Consider the following 19,108-nt stretch of genomic DNA (forward strand, 5'->3'; position numbering starts at 1 on the left):
CTTCCGAGTTCTATTCTCCCTCGTTTCCAAGTCTGCACTTGTTGTTTTCCTGACAATAGTAAGATGTCAATCCTATTAACCCTCAGGAGTTTAGCTTGAGCATTAAGTCACACATTTCACTGTTTGAGTTTGAAACTATTGTTCTAAAAAACAATAATTATTTAGTAACACTAATATTTCTTGAATAAGTAGTTTGACCATTGTTTGACCACAGTTTGACCACAGTTTGACCAGATTTGACCAAAAATTCAAAAAAACTGAAATAATTATTTAGTAACACTAATATTTCTTGAATAAGTAGTTTGACCATTGTTTGACCAAAGTTTGACCACAGTTTCACCAGATTTGACAAAATTCAAAAAAACAGAAATAATTATTTAGTAACACTAATATTCTTGAATAATTATTTAGTAACACTAATACTTCTTGAATAAGTAGTTTGACCATATTTTGACCAAATTTAATGAAAATTTAAAAAAAACTGAAATTTGAGCATAACTTTTTTTCCTTTTAGAATTTGAGGATTCTAAAAATTTGCAAACAAGTCGTAGGCAGTCAAAATCGGATGCGGATTTTCGTGCTGAACATTTTGATATATTATACGTTTTTTCTGACATCGTATGCAAAAGTTATAGCCGTTTTACATTTTCCCTACACTTTTTGCAAAACATGTCCAAATTTAAGTTTTTAAATTTTCCTAGCTAGTAGATGTAGTAACATAACTACATCTCGAAGGATTTTAATTTTTGAAGTTTTTATCATTTTCTTTTGCTTTTTACAAAAACTGAAAAGGTGATCCGTGGGGGGGGGGGTAGAGTTTGAAAATGGGACCTTTAGTCCCGGTTTGAGACACGAACCGGGACTAAAGGGCATTGCACCCTTTAGTCCCGGTTCGTGTCTCAAACCGGGACTAAAGGTCTAATCTTTAGTCCCGGTTTGAGATACGAACTGGGACTAAAGGGCATCGCACCCTTTAGTCCCGTTTCGTGTCTCAAACCGGGACTAAAGGGCTCATTTGAACCGGGACTAATGCCTTTAGCCGCACGAACCGGGACCAATGCTCACATTAGTCCCGGTTCGTGACTGAACCGGGACTATTGGGCTTACCTGGCCCGAACGAAAGCCCTGTTTTCTACTAGTGGTGGTGCTCTAGCTCACCTCCTATGCACATGAGGTGTTCGACGAAATGCCCGAGCCACACTAGTTAAGGTTTCTCCTCTCGAAGCTCGACCTCCAAGCTCCATTTTCTTCGAGATTTGTCTAGGTTTAGCGGTCCGTCACGTCCCGTCCCCGTCTTCACCGCCACCGATCGCCCGCGCCGATCTCGTCGCTGGCACCACGGTGGTGAGCCTCTTGTTCGTATCTTCTTTCTGAAAGAAAAAAATTGTTACTTTAGATAGATACTTGTCTAATTTTCTTACTTTCATTATTGCTTGTTATTATATAGTGCGATGGTTCTGGTATCCGCCGCCGTCGGCCCTCGTCCTGTCTATGATTCGGATGTGGTATATATTTTTTTATAACTATTTGGTTCATTTATTGTTTATGACAATTATGCCGACCAACGTGACATAGATTTTATTTATCTAGGAGGTACGTGAACCGGAAATTCCAACCGACCCTATTGTCAAGATGTTAAATTTAGTTGAAGAAGAAAACAATTACTTAAAGGAAAAAATAAAAAAATTGAGGAGGAGAAGATGATATTGGAGTTGCATGTTGCGGATGTCATCGATAATCACAAGATCAAGATGGATGCAATGCATTTGATGATTAGAAAGATTAGAAAGTATGCCATTCATACCGAGGCTTGGTATATTATGCCGTTGGATCAATTGTTACCTTGGTTGCGATTATGATCGCATTTGTTGTTGCATTGAACTGTTTTACATAGTTTCAATGTATGGTTTAATTAGATCCTCTGGAGAGCTATATGTTGTTTAATGAGAACTATTTATGTACTTTGGTTTTAATGTGATGATGAACATCTATTAATTTGATCACTTATCTATCTATAATGTTCTGTAATGGTTTTGACACACTTAATTATATATAATGCACGCAGATGAACCGGCAATGGATGTACAGTAACAGACACACCTCCGAGTACGTTAATGGCGTGCATAATTTTCTAGAAGTGGCTGAGGCAAACAAGCAGAATGGTTTTATGTGCTGTCCATGCCCTAGCTGTGGGAATACGAGGTCTTACTCTGACCCGAAAACCCTTCACACCCACCTGCTTTATAAGGGTTTCATGCCACACTATAATGTTTGGACCAAGCACGGAGAAATAGGGGTTATGATGGAAGACAACGAAGAAGAAGAGGACGTTGACAACTATGTGCCCCCGGAATATGGTGATGCTGCAACGGGGGGAGCTGCTGAAGATCAAGAGGAACCAGACAATATTGTGCCCGATGATGATCTCCGCCGGGTCATTGTTGATGCAAGGAGACAGTGCGAAAGTCAAAAGGAGAAGCTGAAGTTCGATCGCATGTTAGAGGATCACAAAAAAGGGTTGTACCCCAATTGCGAAGATGGCAACACAAAGCTCGGTACCGTACTGGAATTGCTGCAGTGGAAGGCAGAGAATGTTGTGCCTGGCAAAGTATTTGAGAAGCTACTGAAAATATTGAAGAAGAAGCTTCCAAAGGATAACGAATTGCCCGACAGTACGTACGCAGCAAACAAGGTCGTATGCCCTCTAGGATTGGAGGTGCAGAAGATACATGCATGCCCTAATGACTGCATCCTCTACCGCGGTGTGTACGAGGATTTGAACGCATGCGCGGTATGCGGTGCATTGCGGTATAAGATCAGACGAGATGACCCTGGTGATGTTGACGGTGAGCCCCCCAGGAAGAGGGTTCCTGCGAAGGTGATGTGGTATGCTCCTTACCACGGTTGAAACGACTGTTCAGAAACAAAGAGCATGCCAACTTGATGCGATGGCACAGTGAGGACTGTAAGAAAGACGGAAAGTTGAGAGCACCCGCTGACGGGTCGTAGTGGAGAAAAATCGAGAGAAAGTACCGGGCTGAGTTTGCAGGTGACCCAAGGAACGTATGGTTTGGTTTAAGCGCAGATGGCATTAATCCTTTCGGGGAGCAGACCAACAATCACAGCACCTGGCCCGTGACTCTAATTATGTACAACCTTCCTCCTTGGATGTGCATGAAGCAGAAGTTCATTATGATGCCAGTTCTCATCCAAGGCCCTAAGCAACCCGGCAACGACATTGATGTGTACCTAAGGCCATTAGTTAAAGAACTTTTACAGTTGTGGATTGGAAAAGGTGTACGTGTGTGGGATGAGCACAAACAGGAGCAATTTGACCTGCATGCGTTGCTGTTTGTAACCATCAACGATTGGCCTGCTCTCAGTAACCTTTCAGGACAAACAAACAAGGGATACCACGCATGCACGCACTATTTAGCTGACACCGAAAGCATATATCTGGACAAATGCAGGAAGAATGTGTACCTGGGCCATCGTCGATTTCTTTCGACCAACCATCAATGTCGAAAGAAAGACAAGCATTTCAAAGGCGAGGCAGATCACCGGAAGAAGCCCGCCATGTGTACCGGTGATCATGTACTTGCTATGGTCAATGATTTACACATAATCTTTGGAAAGGGTCCCGGCGGACTATCTGTTCCGAATGACGCCGAGGGACACGCACCCATGTGGAAGAAGAAATCTATATTTTGGGACCCACCTCCTAAATATTTTCTATTTTTTCTTCTTCTCCTCTATTCCTTTTTTCTTCTCCTCTTTTTTTATTTGTTTCTTCGATCTTCTCCTCTATTCCTTTCTTCTTCTCCTCTTTTTTTTCTTATTCTTCCTCTTCTTATTTTTTATCGGGTATGTCGTTGTCGATATACCACCTCCCCGATAACTTCGACAAGAGGGGGGGTCGATATACCCCCTCCCTGAAAACTTCGACATGAGGAGGGGGAGGGTTCGAGGTTCGAGGTTCGAGGGTTCTAGGGTCGAGGGTTCGAGGGTTCTAGGGTTCGAGGGTCATCGAGGGGCCGAGGGTTCGAGGGTCGAGGGTCGTCGAGGGGTCGAGGATCGTCGAGGGGTCGAGAGGTTGCCTAGTGTCAAAGTATTGAAGAAATCCATGGCTTCGTCATTAGCAGGAAGTAACCGGGGCATGATGGTACGAAGTTATCCAAAGTTATTTTGGAAAGGAGTCCCGGATAGGATAATTCGCCTTTTGGTACAAATTTCAGCAAAGGCCTTCCAAATAGCGATATTCAGAAGGCTCTTGCTGTACTTTCTACAAAAAGCGAATTATCCTATCTGGGATTCCGTTCCAAAATAACTTTGGAGAGCTTCGTACCATCATGCGCCCGTTACTTTTGCCTAATGATGAAGACATTTTTTTGTTGAATCCTTTGACACTAGACAAACGTGACATGAGGGGGTCGAGGGTCGAGAACTAGGGTAGAGGGTCGTGGATCGCCGAGCGGTCGAGGGTCGTGAACTAGGGTAGAGGGTCGAGGGTCGAGGGTGGAGAGTCGAGGGTCATCGAGGGGTCGAGGGTCGAGGATCGCCGAGGGGTCGAGAGGTTACCTTGTGTCAAAGTATTGAAGAAATCCATGGCTTCATCATTAGCCGGAAGTAACCGGGGCATGATGGTACGAAGATCTCCAAAGTTGTTCTGTAACGGAGTCCTGGATAGGATAATCCGCCTTTTGGTACGAATTTCAGCAAAGGCCTTCCAAATAGCGATATTCGGAAGGCTCTTGCTGGACTTTGTACCAAAAATCGAATTATCCTATCTGGGACTTCGTTCCAAAACAACTTTGGAGAGCTTCGTAGCATCATGCGCCTGTTACTTTCGCCTAATGATGAAGACATGGTTTTGTTGAATCCTTTGACACTAGACAAACGTCGGACAATTATGAGAGAGGCGGTCCGGCCCAAACCCTAGAAGCGCTGCCGAGGCCACCCAAATTTACCAAGTTAAAAGAGTGTTGTCGTCGAGGCCACCCCGAACCCTTGAAGCGTTGCCGAGGCCACCCCAAACCGTAGAGAAGCGTCGAGGCCACTAATATGATTCCTTGTTGTGATTAGCTAGCTAGGTCTACGTTTGCCACTAATATATCCATCTGTCATGTTTGTATAATAATTGTCATGTCGTAATATTTGCAGAAACTATGGAGCACAGACGAGATGAGGAAGCAGAACAGGTGTTGGCGGACATAATCGCAGCCGGAGCTGATGTCTTGTCGTATCTCAACGACAGCGATGGTCTGGAAGGACAGGGTGAAGAAGCAGGCTACGGTGATCGAACAATGGAGGAGGAGGGACATGATTATGATGGCTCCAGTGACAGAATGCCGGTGGAAGAAGGACACCGTGACGATGGCTCCGGTGACCGAACGGAGTCCGGCCAGGTATATATATTAATTAAGCCTGTGCTGATTATAGCTAATTGATGCATTAATTGTTTTGGTATGTACACATATTAACTCTCTTCTTTCTTCTTTTCTAGCCCTCCGGATCAAGCCAAACTTCAGTAACGAGACGAAGCCTGAAGAAAAGGTTGCGCCAGGATGAAAGGTTCACGATCACAGCAATCGCGCGCGATGGCCAACCGATTGAACCCATCCGGACCAAGGAAGAATTTTCTGCTCAGTGCGGGGTTCTTGTTAGGGACATCATCCCGATCAGCATCCACCAATGGTATAAGCCTAAGAAGGAAGACCCTCAGGTGTCTTATGTCAACGATAGGCAGAAAGATGATCTTTGGACCAAGCTGAAGGCAAATTTCACCCTACCGCCAGAGGAGGATCAGGAGAAGCCAGTTATAGAGCCATTGGTCAAGGATCATGCTCTTAAGAAGATGGCGGATCTATTCAGGAGGTGGAAGAATGAGCTGAAAACAAAGTTTGTCGACAAAGACAAGACTCCAGAATTCACCGGCCGGTTTGGGAAGATCAGAGATCACTGGGACGCATTTGTGGCCCACAAGACATCGGACAAGAGTAAGAAGATGTCAGCGACAAACAAGAAAAATGCTGCGAAGAAGGAGCATCACCATCGCACGGGGTCAGGTGGCTACCTCAAAGCCCGGCCGTTGTGGGAGAAGGCTGAGAATGACCTGCTTGATAAAGGGGTCGAACCAGAGACGTTGAACTGGCCAGACCGTTCAAGGACTTGGTTCTTCGGGGTTGGGGGAACCTTGGACCCTAAAACAGGTAAGTGCATTTGGACGAACGAGCAACTGCGAATACCCGTCACGAAGCTTCAGGAGTATATCGCCGCAGCACAGGAAGGGACGTTCATTCCCGGCAGAGAGAACGACGAGCTCACAATGGCCCTCGGGAATCCTGAGCACCCTGGACGGACACGAGGCACGCCAGGCTCCGTTTCGTGGAAGGCTGGGTTTCCCGACGCAGGCGGTTACAAAGGCCGGAAGAGGAAGAGGAAAGTGGAGCAGACCCAACTGCAGGCGCTGCACGCAAGGGTACAAGCGCTAGAGGAACGAGACGCAGTTCACAGCAAGCGACCTGCCAAAGCTACCCCCAAAGCTACCCCGCCATCTCAGCGGAGAAGCAGCGTGGCTTCCACCGAGCTACTTCAAGAGCCTATGTCTTCACGGATCCTGCTAGCTACCCCGTGGATGCTATCACGGAGTCTCAACATTGCCACCTTATGACGCAATGGCAGAAATTCAAAGTCAAGGCGGTTTTCGGCTCTGTTGCACCTCCTGAACCCGGCGCAACTTTTCACTATCGGCCGATTCCAGAAGGATATGCTAGGATGATGGTGGATGAAATAACGGAGGGATTTGAGGAGCTCGAGCTTGACCACCCTACCTGTGAAGGGGAGACTCGGCTGGGTTCTACTCTGAAGACTCCATGCCTATGGCGGAAGGAGCTCATCAACCTTCCGAACTGGACGCCTCCGCCACCTCCTCCTCCGGCGAATCAGGGAACTCCGCCTCCTCCTCCGGCTCCTCCTCCGGCGAGTGATCAGGGCACTCCGCCTCCTTCTCCGCTTGCTCAGGCGCGTGGCGGCACTCCGCCTCCTTCTCCGCCTGCGCCGGCGCATCCGAGCAGCCCGCCTCCTCCTCCGCCTCATCAGCAAGGGCGGAAGAGATCTGCCACCGCTCCGGCGCGTCGTAGCACCCCGCCTCCTTCTCCGCCTCATAAGCAACGAAAGAAGACATCTGCAGCCGTTCGGCCTGCTCCGGTGTCTAGCAGTACAGCCAGAGGCGGGAGGCAATACAGATTCGGTCCATCTCTCAAGCCTCTAGAGAAGTTACCATTCGAGATGACCGAACAGGAAAACAGGGAGATCTGTCAAGCCCATGTGAAAGACTTTTTTGCAAAGAAAAATCCACCTCCGGAGGAGAAGATATATCCGGTGAAAGCAAAGCGCAATATCGATGCCCTGAAGAAACACCACCATCTCCGCCGCAAACCAACTATGAGCGCATTATTAAAAGGTCATATATCGAAGCGGAGCGGTCGGGAACTACTTGCAGTGACCGAAGGTTAGTACAACAAAGAAGTGGGAAAAAAATTCCCCAGCTCGGTGAACAAGCGAACCAATCGTGCACCCCGCTCAAGGTGTCTAGCGATATCGTCGCTAATCATCCGGGGATCTTGCCCGGTACCAATCCTGCAGATTACATGCACGACGACGATGCACATTTTGATATAATGGAGGTGGACGAATTCAGATACAAGTATGGGAAGCCTCTCGGCAGAGATGGAACTACTCTAACAACGATGATGCGAAGATTCCATGATTGGTACGTGGAAACCTGCAGAGAGTCTGGGAAGGATACTTTGACGCTGAGAGTTAAAGAGGAGCACGACCTCGTTGGAATTGAACTGTTGTCTGTTCCATTTGAGGAGTTCTTCCAGTTTTTCAATCAAAAGGCCCTCGATAAATTAACGGTCACTTGCTACTGTCTGTAAGTACTACTTCTGTCATTAATTCTCTATATATAGTGCAACTCTTTCATTGCATGTATATATAATTATCCTCACTATATTATGCAGATTGAAGATCGTCGAATGCAGAAAAACTGAAATCTATGATATTGGGTGAGGGTGTCCTGGATTAGGGGGTCCTCGGACAGCCGAACTATATACTTCTGCCAGACTGTTGGACTATGAAGATACAAGACTCAAGACTTCGTCCCATGTCCGGATGGGACTCTCTTTTGCGTGGAAGGCAGGCTTGGCAATACGGATATGTAGATCTCCTCCCTTGTAACCAACTCTGTGTAACCCTAGCCCCCTCCGGTGTCTATACAAGCCGGAGGGTTTAGTCCGTAGGACAACAACAAACATAATCATAGGCTAGCTTCTAGGGTTTAGCCTCTACGATCTCGTGGTAGATCAACTCTTGTAATACTCATATATATCATCAAGATCAATCAAGCAGGAAGTAGGGTATTACCTCCATCGAGAGGGCCTGAACCAGGGTAAACATTGTGTCCCCCGCCTCCTGTTACCATCCGCCTTGGACGCGCAGTTCGGGACCCCCTACCCGAGATCCGCCGGTTTTGACACCAACATTGGTGCTTTCATTGAGAGTTCCACTGTGCCATCGCGATAAAGGCTTGATGGCTCCTTCGATCATCGACAACGATGCGATCCAGGGCGAGACTTTCCTCCCCGGACAGATCTTCGTATTCGGCGGCTTCGTACTGCGGGCCAATTCGCTTGGCCATCTGGAGCAGATCGAGAGCTACGCCCCTGGCCATCAGGTCAGGTTTGGAAATTTGAACTATACTACCGACATCCGTGGAGACTTGATCTTCAACGGATTCGAGCCCATGTCAGGTGCGCCGCACAGTCACGACGAGCGTGACTTAGCTCTGCCGTCGGACAGTGTTCGGGAGATCACACCTACAACTACTCCGACCCTCAATCCGGAGCAGATCGTGTCGTCCGAGGACGGGTGGATAGACCCCGCCACGGAGGCCGTGCACGCAGCGGCGATAGAGCCGAATACTGACTTCACCTCTTATGAGACCCGTGTTGCCGGACACTTGGATTCGTCCTCGGCCACGGGCTCCGAACCGCCTGCGTCCGTGCCAATCGAATCTGATTGGGCACCGATCATGGTGTTTTCCTCCGCGGATATCTTTCAGCACTCACCACTGGGCGACGTTTTAAACTCATTAAGGTCTCTCTCCTTGTCAGGACACCCTTGGCCGAACTATGTCCATCTAGAGTGGGATGCGGACGACGAAGAAATTCGCTCCCCACCCACCACCCACGTTGTAGCCACTGTCGACGATTTAACCGACATGCTCGATTTCGGCTCCGAAGACATCGATGGTATGGACGGCAATGCAGGAGACGAACAGGAACCACTACCCACGGGGCGCTGGACTGCCACCTTATCATATGATATATACATGGTGGACACCCCCAAAGAAGACTACTAGAAAAAGGGCTATAGATGGGATTGACACTAATGGCGCACCAGACAAGCGGTGCGCCATTAGTATATACTAATAGCGCACCACCTTCTGATACGCCATTAGAGTTGAAACTACTAATGGCGCACCTGGCGCAGGGTGCGCCATTAGTATCAAAAAAAAATTAACTAGTGCGCCTGTCCAAACATACTAATGGCGCATCCAGACACAGTGCGCCATTACTAATTGTAACTAGTAATGGCGCACCTGGCCCAGGGTGCGCCATTAGTATCAAAAAAAAATTTAACTAGTGCGCCTGTCCAAACATACTAATGCCGCATCCAGACAGAGCGCGCCATTACTAGTTGTAACTAGTAATGGCGCACCTGTCCCAGGGTGCGCCATTAGTATCAATTTTTTTTAACTAGTGCGCCTGTCCAAACATACTAATGGCGCATCCAGACACAGTGCGCCATTACTAGTTGTAACTAGTAATGGCGCACCTGGCCCAGGGTGCGCCATTAGTATCAAAATTATTGTTTTTTAACTAGTGCGCCTGTCCAAACATACTAATGGCGCATCCAGACACAGTGCGCCATTACTAGTTGTAACTAGTAATGGCGCACCTGTCCAAGGGTGCGCCATTAGTATAAAAAAAGTTTAACTAGTGCGCCTGTCCAAACATACTAATGGCGCATCCAGACACAGTGCGCCATTACTAGTTGTAACTAGTAATGGCGCACCTGGCCCAGGGTGCGCCATTAGTATCAAATTTTTTATTTTTTTTAACTAGTGCGCCTGTCCAAACATACTAATGGCGCACCACCAGAAGGTGCGCCATTAGTAACCTGGATTACTAATGGCGCATTTAGAGTTGGTGCGCCATTAGTAAGTGGGCAGCAACAAGATATTTTGGACAGCCTCTCCTACCCACACTCACTTTCTCCCCACTTCATTCTCTCCACCTCCTCCTTGTCTCTGGTGCCTCCTCTTTTTCACCTCATTTCCACCATAGATTCATTCAATTTAAGTGGTTAAATTACCTTGTTTTGATAGGTAAGTAAGGGGGGAAGCTATATTTATGTTGTTCTCCCTACAACAATGTGCACATGCACTTTTTATGGTATAGCTAGATCTATGTATGTTCGTGGTGTTGCATATGTTTGTGGTGTTGCATATGTGTTTGTGTTTGGAGGTGTACCGGTATTTGAAATGCGATAGTTGCCAATATTTTGCCGGAATGTTGATTCATTTCCGTTTCGGCGAGAATTTTGGCATTAAGCATTCTTTTTGGTCCTATTTTTAGGGAAAGTCATGCCAAATTTTTTCTTGGTTCTAAAATATCGTTTTGCTCTACCCCGCAGGCGACCATGGTCCGCATGATGACCGAAGGCATCGTGAATATGTTTTTGAGGTCCGTGAAGACCGAGATGCTTCAAAAGAACGAGACGGAGATAAGATGTCCGTGTCGAAGATGCAAGCTGAAGAGCCTTATTGCGGACCCGGAATCCTGGCAGGTGCGGGACCACCTGCTCTTGCGTGGTTTCATGGATGGCTATCGGTGGCAAGGTGATGAAGATGACTACGAAGTCGTCCATGGGGGTCGGGCAAGAAATGAGGAAGGGCAGCAAGACAACCACCGCGGCTCGGGCGGGCGAGAAGACGAAGAATCCCCAGGAGATGATCACGACGGTGATGCTGTACACAGTCATCATGTAGAAGATGCAGGACATGATGATGAGGAAGATGCCGGAGCAGACGACGGGCATGATCATGAAGATGATGATGCCGGCGGAGCAGACGACGCTGGACCATCGATGGGCTGGGTGCAGGACCCTCATATTCAAGAGCTGCTTCTCAAGCAGACGGATAACGCAAGAGCTGCCGCCCGAGAGAAAGCCAAGATGGATCAACTTGAGTTAGACGCGGTTACTCCATTGTATGAAGGATGCAGGCCCGAGGATACCCGCCTGAAAGTAACGCTCATGGCTCTGGAGATGAAGGTAAAACACAAAATGACCGACGCATGCTTCGACGAGAACATGTCATTCTGGCACGAACGTCTTCCCAAGGGGAACAAGTGCCCGACCAGTTTGGAGGAGGCGAAGAAAATCGTGTGTCCTCTGGATTTACCGCACATGAAATACCATGTGTGCATGAACAATTGCATCATTTATCGGGACGAGCACGCGGAGTCTACCATATGTCCGGTGTGCGGCGTCACTCGATACAAGAAGAGGAAGAAAGCTCCTCGAAAAGTGGTGTGGTACTTTCCAATCACTCCTCGTCTGCAGCGGTATTTCGCGGACCCTAAGGTAGCAAAGCTCCTGTGTTGGCACGCGGATAGGGAGGAGAAGAAGCGAGAAGATGACGCAAATGATCCGGAGATAGATAAAAAAGACAAGATGCTGAGTCACCCTAAGGATGCGAGCCAGTGGCAAGCGTTGAACTTCGAAGACCTAGAATTTGGGAACGATCCAAGGAACATCGTGCTGGGCGCGAGCACCGATGGAGTCAATCCGTTTGGCAGCCAGAGAAGCACACATAGCACCTGGCCTGTGTTTGTGTGGATGTACAACCTTCCCCCCTGGTTGTGCATGAAGAGGAAGTACATTCACATGAGTATGCTAATTGAAGGACCGAAACAACCAGGGAACGACATCAATCTATATCTGGGGCTGCTGAAAGAGGAGCTTGACACGCTGTGGAAAACGCCAGCCAATACGTGGGACGCCGCAGAGAAAGAATATTTCCCTATGAGAGCCGCGCTGCTCACGACGGTGCACGACTATCTCGGTTACGGATATGTCACGGGGCAGGTGGTCCACGGATTTTCTGGATGCGTCAGGTGCATGGATGACACAACGTATCGCCAGCTAGATAGAGATCCCGGGTCTTCGAAAACCGTGTTCATGGGACATCGAAGGTGGCTTCGCGACGATGACCCGTGGAGAAAACGCAAGGATCTATTCGATGGTGAAACCGAACCCCGAGGACGCCCGCGTACGAGGAGCGGCGAGGAAATAGACGAGCTGTTGAAAAATTGGAAAGACTGCCCACTGCCGGGAAAGAAGCAAAAGGCGCCAGAGCCGGGAAAGAAGCGAAAGGCGCCAGAGCCGCTGCTGAAGGTATGGAAAACGAGGTCTGTTTTCTGGGACTTGCCGTACTAGAAGATCCACCGTGTGCCTCACAGCCTTGATGTCATGCATATCACGAAGAACGTGTGCGAGAGTCTGCTTGGTACCCTGCTCAACATGCCAGAGAGGACCAAAGATGGGCCGAAAGCAAGGGCAGACTTGAAATCAATGGGCATCAGGCAAGAGCTTCAAGCTATATATGATGATGATGATGATGATGATGATGAGGCGAAGCAGGACACGGAAAGTCGTCGCAAAGGCAAAAAGGCCAAGAAGACCGGAAATGACTACCCTCCCGCGTGCTTCACTCTAAGTCAGGAGGAGATCGAGCAGTTTTTCACCTGCCTCGTAGGAGTAAAACTTCCTTACGGTTACGCGGGGAAGATAAGCAGATACCTAGACCTAGCGAAGCTGAAGTTCAGCAGGATGAAGTCTCACGACTGTCACGTGCTGATGACGCAGATACTTCCAGTTGCAATCCGTGGGATCATGGACGCGCACGTCCGTGAAACGCTATTTGGCCTATGCAACTTTTTCGACGTCATCTCTCGGAAGTCTGTTGGCATGAGGCAACTCAGAAGGCTACAGGAAGAGATCGTGGTGATACTATGCGAGCTTGAGATGTACTTCCCGCCCGCATTCTTCGACATTATGGTGCATCTGCTGGTCCATATCATGGACGATATCATCCAACTCGGGCCGACGTTCCTGCACAGCATGATGCCGTTCGAAAGGATGAATGGTGTCATCAAAGAATACGTTCGCAACATGTCACGTCCAGAGGGAAGCATAGCCAGGGGCTTTCTGACCGAAGAGTGCATCTCCTACTGCACAAATTATCTAGGCATCGAGAACCCCGTTGGTCTGCCCGTCAACAGGCACCTCGGCAGGCTCGCTGGATGGGGTCATCGTGAGGGTCGCCGCGAAATGCATGTCGACTTCGAGGGTCGACTCGCCGACTTTGAAAGAGCAAACCTAGTCGCGCTACAACACATAGACGTGGTCGATCCTTGGGTGGTAGAGCACAAAACCTTTATTAAGAAGACGTACAATGACCGAGGCCAACAGAGGACGGACGGAGATATACTCAAAGAGCACAACTCATGTTTCACGCGTTGGTTCAACCAGAAGCTTCTGTCGTACCCTTTACATGAGGATTGTTCCGCGGAAGAACAACTCATATTCGCCTTGTCACAGGGCGCCGAGCACAACCTGATGACCTATGAGGCGTACGATATCAACGGCTACACATTCTACACCGAGGCCAAGGACATGAAGAGCGATGGTTATCAGAACTCCGGGGTAACGATGGAATCCTACACCGGTAACGACAAGGACAGATACTACGGAAGGATCGAGGAGATCTGGGAGCTGAGCTACGCTGGAGAGAAGGTCCCGATGTTCCGTGTCAGATGGGCCAAGAGCGTCCTAAAAGAAGACCGGTATTTCACCACCATGGTTATACCCAAAGCCAAATCCAAGACCGCAGGCGCAAACATCACCGCGAAAAATGAGCCATGGGTACTGGCTTCCCAAGTGGACCAATGCTTCTTCATTACCGACCCGTCAAAGCCCAGTCGTGTTGTCGTGAGGAGAGGCAAAAGGAAGATCATCGGAATGGATGGAGTAGCCAATGAGCAAGACTTCGACAAGTACGGTGACCCGAGAATCGAACATGACGACGATGATGAAGTAGCAGCATACACCACAAGAAGAAGCAGGACCACCCTACCTAAAGGACATCCGTTCCACAGAAGAACTCCATTTGCGAAAAAGAAGGGCAAGAAGATTGTGAACAGATAGCTAGCTAAGATCGATTGTATTTAAATCTTAGCCTTCATTTCTCGATTGTATTTCATGGGCACTTTTTGAACTATCATGAATATTTTTAAATTTCATGGACACTCGATCTCGATCCCCCTCCATCTCGATCGCTATCCCACCTCGCCAGATCCGGTCCCCCTCGCCGCCGAGCACCCCCCGGTCCACCGGCCCCCCCCACCCCGCGCACCCTCCCCCACTCCACTGGCATTACTGTTTGATGATATTTTTTTAAAAAATTATTACTGTCTTATAAAAAAATATTACTGTTATGATTTAAACAAGTTTGAACATATTTAAACACAAATAAATATCAAACAGCATTTTAAATGCATAAAAAAAATTGTGGAGCCTGGGAATTGAACCCAGGACCTCCTGGTGTGAGAACTGGCTGCTGACCAGTCGAGCTAGTAGAGGGAACTTGGTGTGGATCAGGTCAGGTGGAAGATAACCTGTTGGCTCGAGCAGAAATCAAAAAAAATACTAATGGCGCACCAGGATGAGGTGCGCCATTAGTATGGATGTACTTATGGCGCACCAGGGTGAGGTGCGCCATTAGTATGGATGTACCTGTTGGAAGATAACTATCCCCTCTCTCTCCCTCGCCCTCGCCCTCGATCCCCTTCCCCTCTCCTCTCCCGACGCCGCTGCCCTGCCACCTCGACGCCGCCCCGTCGTCCTCGTCTCCGCCCCGACGCCCCGACGCCGCTGCCCCTTCCCCTCTCCTCTCCCGACGCCGCTGCCCCGACCTCCTCCTCGCCCCTCGACGTCGCCCTCGATCCCCTTCCCCTCTCCTCTCCCGACACCGCCGCCCCGTCGTCCTCGTCCTCGCCCTCCTCCTCGTCCGCGCCACCGCCGCGCCGCTCCGACCTCCTCCTTGTCCCCTCCGGCCTCCTCCGCCTCCTCAGGTACTGCCCCCACCTCTCCCTCCCCCTCCGGCCTCCTCCTTCCCCTTTGTAAATTTTAGGGTGTAGGGTTTGACTCTGAAGCTTTGTATTCTGGCAGTCAATTGGATGCATCATGCCTTATCCAAACGCGCCTGCAATTGCTCCCCACATAGATTACTTCCATAATGCAGCATAAATTTGTTTCAGTAACCCTGTAGTGCACTTTTTTTGGATTCGTCTGTTGCCCAGTTGCTGTAAACTCTTACAAATTATCACATAGTCTACTGTTGAAGTGCAGCTAGATATTGGTGAAAATGAACCATCATAAAAATCTGTAGTAGCTACTATAGTGAAAAAATACAACCAATCTTCTTTGCACTCTTATATATGTTAGCAAGCTCTTTTATTCTACTTAAGTCAAAATTGAGCACATCATCAAGTTGTGTATTTTTTTTCAAGTACCTGCACAAAGAGACACACAGGGAAAATATGGCTTCAGAGCAACAAAAGATCAAATGAAGCCCTTGTCCATGTCCAGAACTAGTTATATTGAATTTTGATGCTTCACCTAACATCTGACCACTTTATGTGGTCTAGGCGTTTACTGCATGAAGAAAAATAATCATGACTTTGTGCAAGACACTGACTGAAAATGGGTGTAGCTACACCCGGTAGTAGGATGCATTTTCCCGGTAAAAATAATCATGACTTTGTGCAAGACACTGACTGAAACTGGTTATGAATATGTATATATATATGAATGTTAAAGAGGAAAATCATGAAGGGTAGCTGCCAAGAATTTTAGATGACAAATTCATACTTTTTAACAAATTCATAACAAGTTTTGTATACGGCTGCATGACATCATATAAAAAATTTCCCATATAAAGTAATACAAAGCATGTTGTAAATATAGCAGCTCTGTTCCTTTTGTTGTAATGCCTAATGCCTTCATATTCTACTTGTATCACAGTATCATTGTAGCAAAAGTACAAGGATCAGATCACTTGGGCATGAAATGGTTCCAGAAACCAAAAGCCTGTTGTAAATTATAGCAGTTCTCTGTGTTTTTGTGTAATGCCTAATGCCTTCTCTGTGTTTTTGTGCATAAATTTTAGGGCAAATCTAGCACAGTTAGCAAAGTTAGAAATCTTTTAGGAAATTAGGGTAGTAGCAAAAACAGTAGCAATTTAAAAAAACAGTACCAAAAAAATTAGGTATAAAAACAGTAGCAAATAAAAAATATTAGCAAATATAGCTAGGGTAATTTTGTTTAGGTATAAAAAACAGTAGCAATTTTAAAAGAATAGTAGCAATTTTAAAAACAGTAGCAAAAAAATTAGGTATAAAAACAGTAGCAAATAAAAAAAGAGTAGCAAATATAGCTAGGGAAATTTTGTTTAGGTATAAAAACAGTAGCAAATAAAAAAAAGCAGTAGCAAATTAAAAAAACAGTAGCAAAAAATTAGGTATAAAAACAGTAGCAAATATAGCTAGGGCAATTTTGTTTAGGTATAAAAAACAGTAGATACAATTTGTAAAAAGCATGAGCAACTGATCTGATTCATCTCATCCTCTCTCGATCTGTAGGATACAAGTGGAACAAGGCAGGGCCGTAGGTGCTTGCTACTCAGGCACGGCGGCAGAGCCAAGCACACCCTCCTCTCCCAAGGTACCAACCCCTCTTCCTCTCCCCCTGTATATACTGCTGTCCAGTACATTTTTTTGCTCAATTTGCTGCTGTCCAGTACATCTTTTTAAAATTGCTACTGACCAGTACATCTTTGCAATATATGGTGATGTGTACCATTCTTGATAGGATGTATCAATTGTAGTAGATGGTCAAGAAGATGTATAGAAAAGAAAAATGATGGTATACTTGTCCACCCGAGAGGCCCTTGTCCACCCGAGAGGCCCTTGAGTTTGCCGGAATGTCGATTAACTTCCGTTCCGGCAAATTCGGGTATTCCATATGTCCTATTTTCAGCAAAGGTCATGCTGAAATTTTCCGTGAATTTTAGCATGACTTTGCTAAAAATAGGACATATGGGGTGCTTGTGACTAATGCATGGGCCGGGGTATCTTAGTAGGTAATTAAGTAGGATCAAGTGCCCCGGCGTACTTGTGACTAATGCATGGCTTTTAGGGTGCCTCGGTGTCGATAAAAACCGAAATGATGAAAGCTTAGGCTTTTAGGGTGCCTCGGCGTCGAAAAACCCTCAATGATAAAAGCTTAGCTTTTAGGATGCCTCGGTGTCGACAAACCCTAAATGATGAGACCATGATCTTGTTCCTTGACAATAACCAACTTTTTGACCAAACTTTGTTCCTATTTAGAGAGAAACATGGCCAACAACGATGAGGCCGGGGGTTCGAGCATCAAGCCATTCTGGAAGCTGTCCCAGGAGATGGAGGAACAACCTCACTTGTATGAGGACGCCGCCTTCCCCACCGATCCTGAGACCACTGATGGTACCGCCGAGGATGACCCCACTGATGCCACCACTGATGGTGCCGCCGAGGATGCCACCACTGATGGTGCCGCCGAGGATGCCACCACTAATGATGGCGGCGCACGCACAGATGGCAGCCAACCGAAGAGGCAACGGAAGGACCGGCGCCCGACCGTGCTCCGCACCCTCAAGGAGGAAGTTACTGAAGTGGACTCCGACGGGAATCCAACGGCGCCCGAACGAATAGTCAAGGGGTACTCGCTTCAGCTCGGGTGCATTCTCCGGAGCACCGTCTCGATCAACACCGAGAACCTGAGGCATCCTGACCGAGGGAATTTGCGCAACCTCCTCTTCACGAAGCTGCACGAACGATACAAGTTCCCCGCTGAATTTGAAAACACAAGCCTCAAAGGGAATAAAGTGAACAATGCTGCCCTCACGAAGATGAGCAAGGCCCTGTCTACTTGGAAAAGCAATGTGAAGAGAATGATCGAGAAAGGTGAGAGTTATGAGAAGATCAAGGAGAAAAATCCTTCGATCACCGAAGATGACTACAACGACTTCAAGATCAATTGCTCGAGCACCGCAAACTCCGAATCAAGTAAGTGGGGGAAAGAAATGCGGGAGCTGAACTTAGGGGAACACACACTCGGTCCCGGTGGTTACAGAGTGGCGGAGCCTATATGGGACAAGGAGGAGGCGGACCGTGCCGAGCAAGGCCTACCGCCTCTCTTCGATAAATACGGTGACAAGCAGACCAGGAACTTTGTCAGGGCCCGGTACAAGAAGGACCCGAAAACAAAGGAGCTTACCACGGATCCGAAGACCAGGGCGCTTGAGCTTGTTCTGGTAAGGAATACACCCCCTCGTAATTAGCTCCATATGGTTGCATTCTAATTAATGAAGCCAAATTTCTAAATGGTTCACATTCCTTCCGCAGGCGACTGAAAGCAGTAGCGCGGGGTCGACTAAGAGCAACCCTTGGGACACCACTCTAAATAGGGCGTTGAATGTAATGAAGAACAAGGATAAGCTCAGTAAGCCGACGTCAGCTGGTCGTGTGGCCGGCAAAGGCTTGTCGACAAAATGGTCGTCATACTATGACACTGCTGGGCGAAAGGAGAAAAAGACCAGCTCGGAAAGCCAGGCGCGCGAGGTTCAAGAACTCAGGGCACAGGTGGCGCGGATTTCGGAGATTGTCCAAGAGCAGGTGCAACAACAACTCAGAGCGACGATCACCGCCATTGTGCCTACCTTGATCCAGGGGATTAGTGCGTGGATTGCGGGCGGCCAACAGGGGCCGCCCCCGATTCCTAGCTTCACGGCCAGCAACTCGCAGAACGCGATGGCGGGGCCATTGGTGTCTCCGGCGGAGGCGGCATTGGTGTCTCCGACGCCGGCACGGGAGCTTAA

Source organism: Aegilops tauschii, chromosome 7, assembly GCF_002575655.3.
Source record: "Aegilops tauschii subsp. strangulata cultivar AL8/78 chromosome 7, Aet v6.0, whole genome shotgun sequence".
NCBI classification, from domain to species: domain Eukaryota; kingdom Viridiplantae; phylum Streptophyta; class Magnoliopsida; order Poales; family Poaceae; genus Aegilops; species Aegilops tauschii.